Genomic DNA, 4,015 nt, shown 5'->3' on the forward strand with positions numbered 1-4,015 from the left:
CTAAGAGGTTAATCAAAATGCGATAACAATGTCTGCGAAAAACGCACCGGTCTGTTTGTGTTTTTGTGACGTATTAATGGCTCGTTTCGTATTGAAAACACGCTTTGGAAATTGTTCTGTTGCGCCAAATGTGTACAACGACACACAGTTGTTTTTAAAAAATTCAGTACTATTAATATGGTTTAAACTGTGCGGCATTTTTAAACTTGTAAAAGATCATCTTAAGTATCCGTACATGCGAAATACAGTCTCTTCATGACTGTCATTCACCGCAGACAAACCAAATCGACGAAAGCTCTGATTTTATCACAGTATTTTGCTGATACAAGTGCTGCGTGCCATGTGAAACCGAACAATTTGTTTGAGAAAATGTCCAAAATGTACAAAGATTTGTTTCATTGCAACATATGATGGCCAAGTTTCTGATATTTGATTCAAATAAAAATTCTTATGATAAGAAATTACTGTTTCTTTTACCAAAAGACGGTGGACGTTTCGCTTTAGTATTGCACCTTAACTATATGGTCAAATCGCACTTCACAACAACTTAAAAAAGTTTTGCATAATGTTCACATACCTGTTATTACTAACCAACATAAATTGTTTCTTATGCACAAAATTATAACGCGGTAAATCATATTATTCAAGTACAGCAGTTACCGTATTCTAAGAGCTGTTTCACGAACTGGACTAACTGCTTTCGGATACCGAATACTGGTCGGTCGTGTCTCTATACAGGTTTAACCAGTGCTGTTCGCATATAGCTTCTTACACTTGTCACTTTAGAATCAGTTGTAGGAGGAATCATTGACTGCGACTTGCTGCAAATTCTTGGGACAATTCTCGTTGCAAACAAAAATTATGACAAGTATTGGAACTGGATTGTAATGTGACACTTTCGCATGCGTAACAGCTAGGTTGGGAAACACTCAAATCATTAACTTACAGTGTTTGTACAGAATGAAAATGAGGAATAGCACGTATCAATCATTAGTCAAATCTCCGTCATATTAATACAGTGTAGGCAGCAAGACACAGGCAGCTTGCTTAATGTCATATTTCGAATTGAGTTTGAATTCCAAAAGACCTGCTGCAATTAACGTCAGTAGTAAGCCTACATGGATTTATGATTGCTGAGAAAGTGAAGATAATACGTAGTCTATAAGGGTGCTGGTGTAAGACTAACCAAGAAATTCTATTATACAAAGGTTAATTTCTAAACACTTAGCTACTGCAGAAGAAACATGTTCAAACGGGATTTATACGACTGGTAAAACGATCATGAATGTGCTGATTACCACATATCTTCAACAATCTTTGCAGGGTCTTGCCGTCTGGATGGACCTAATACGTTACTTTCAAGTCAAAAGATAAACGTTAGTGTTTTGTGTATCTTTCTTATACGTGGATTGAAGTCTCTTTGTGTAATGTATTTTGGCCGCCCAGCGTCAAAAGAAACAAATGGTACAGAAGAAACTTCAGGCGTTTCATCATGATAACAGGCAATTTAACAGCTTCGCCCCGGGCGTATAAAACTCCGGAGAACATGTACAAGCCAACAAACCGCAAGAACTTAAATTTTACGTTTAGGATTTCCCACACTTGCTATGCTTTAAACAAGTAAGAAAACATTTTTGGAAGGTATTTCTGTAATGCCCCGTGTCCAACCCTTTCCTTGATGATGATGACTATGTGTGTCGATCAACAAAAACTGACATTTTGTAGTTGCAAAAAGTTATATTTCATTGGCGTCTAACATTTTGTCGTTGCATTTGCAGTGAGGCAAACGCACAAAACTTGCGACCCGGGGCGAACGGCGAATTATGTTTTAACTGCCGAAAACCACTGCAATGTGTTTGCTTAAGAAAGGAACCATATTCACGTGACTTGCTGGGGAAACTGATCGCTGGTCATAACAAGATAAGAAAAACATCTTTCAAAACTGTGAAAAGATTTTGAAACCACACATGCAAAAAAACACATGGGATTATAATACTTTATTACGTATTTGCTAGCTCGTTTTCCTATAAAATTACATATTTTATTGAGATAGATAAAAGGGTCTGTTGATGGATAAAAGACAAAACACTGTAATTTAGTATGGTTTTTGACAGACTTTATGTAAACAATGTATATACCTGCACGTGAACTGACTAACGGCTATCAAACAGACCATAACTGTGTACAATAGCAATAACGCTTCTGTATTTGCAACGATTATGTGTTTTTTAATCACCAAAGTTGAAGGTATGTGCCTATATGTTTATGATAAGATACGGCCAAGTTTTGGGGAGATTTATTTGTGTATTTCTACTGTATATACTGTATAACATTTCATTTAACTGTGGAGCAAATTGCACTTTGCGCTTTGTACAGCAACTTTGTTTTGTTGAAGCAAATGTTGAAATTAAAACGATAACTATCTCTTGTAAAGAACTTGTCACGAATTTTCAACTTTAACAAGTTCATAAGAGGATTACACCTTTGATTTCGAATAATGTATGGTTTCCAGAAGAAATTTCCTCGCAAATGACCCGAGGTCTAACCATGCCATATTATAAGTAAAAACGGGGATTTTTGCTAATTGTTAAAATACATATTTATTTTCAACAAATGAAAAATAAAATATTAGTCTATTCTCGGGATCATTAATCAAGGATGATTGAAACTTTTGTTTATTTCAAAGGATGACTAATTTGTGCATGTCCAGGAAAGCGGTTTAGTTATAAAATAATAGTATATTATGTTTTACGGCAACCAAATTGATAGGTTAAAAAACATGTTTATTAATCAGAAAACGATCAATTTGTGTACAATTTTTGAACTTTTGGGCGGTTTCATATCATTTTATCCTGACAAAAATAAGCAATTCACTTAGTAATACTTTCTTAAATTTGTTGCTAGCGGGCAATATATTTTGAGGAGTGTCGTACACAAAGCGGTTTCCAATTTCATAATCCGCTTTCGATAAATCTAGAATGTCGTACATTAGTTGTCGTAAGCGTTAGTCATTGTACCAATAAATCAATCTGATTTAATTATCATGTTTAGTTCTTCACCGCGTATTCATCTCTTAATGATGCTTCATAATATCATTAGTCACTTAGACAATTAAACCGCGTACGTACGGTCGATTTAAGCCATGTCCTTTGTCCAGACAACACAGTAGAAAACGTCGGCAAAACATTGCGCAAAAAATGTGAAATAGCGACATCAACTGACGTTTAATAAAGTGTACAACGCGTCACTAGAGAGCGTTGTTTTAGTTTAATGGAGTATGAAAGGCTTTCGATCTCAACAGTTTTTTTTTCAATTGATATGTAGAACGTACGGCCAAAGGAGAAAAAATTCCTGTTCCAGAAGTTAATTGAACAAGTTAATTTAATTCTGAGAAGTTAATTGAACAAACTTTGTCTTTGTCAGTTGAATCCTGATTGTAAAATGTGAGGGTTAGAGCGCAAACAAAATATTTTGTGTATTTGAACTTAATCTATAAAAAAAAACTGTTTCAAAAGTGACAAAACGAAACAAAACAATGCATGCAATTTTCTATAGAACACAGATCGAGAAATAACAACAAAAATGTGCAACGAAAATTACAAGTGATATACGCCTAGCACCTTTCATCGCTTAAGCAAGACGAAACCTCGATTGAAGTAAATTGATTCATTGGATTGAAGCGAGGGCAGTTAGTTTTCAAGTCTCGGTGGAAAGATTCATATTTAAAATGACATGGAAACCATACATGCGGCAAATATGCGAATATTGTTTGTAGGGATATTATAAGATAACCCCTCCAAACCGTATGTGCATACATTTTGCATATTGAATAATTCGTTACAATGCGCTTATACTGCCGCTTATTGTACCCTTGGCATCACCTAACGGTATTTTACGCCGTATTTTAACATATTGACTATATCGTAATAAGCAATTTACGTTCAACCCACTGTGAGGAGTAAAATGATATATGCAGAAAATTTCATGAATGAATCCTAACAGTTGGTAGTATGAC

General features: G+C 35.0%; 1 long non-coding RNA gene across 1 annotated transcript; it reads left to right on the plus strand.

The window, feature by feature from the left end:
- Positions 1–652: 652 nt before the first annotated feature.
- Positions 653–2,436, plus strand: LOC143450481 (uncharacterized). The gene is made up of 2 exons (XR_013114700.1): positions 653–1,620; positions 1,779–2,436. It is a non-coding gene; the product is annotated as an uncharacterized LOC143450481 (long non-coding RNA).
- The last annotated feature ends 1,579 nt before the right edge of the window (positions 2,437–4,015 follow it).

This window comes from Clavelina lepadiformis, chromosome 3 (genome assembly GCF_947623445.1).
Source record: "Clavelina lepadiformis chromosome 3, kaClaLepa1.1, whole genome shotgun sequence".
NCBI classification, from domain to species: domain Eukaryota; kingdom Metazoa; phylum Chordata; class Ascidiacea; order Aplousobranchia; family Clavelinidae; genus Clavelina; species Clavelina lepadiformis.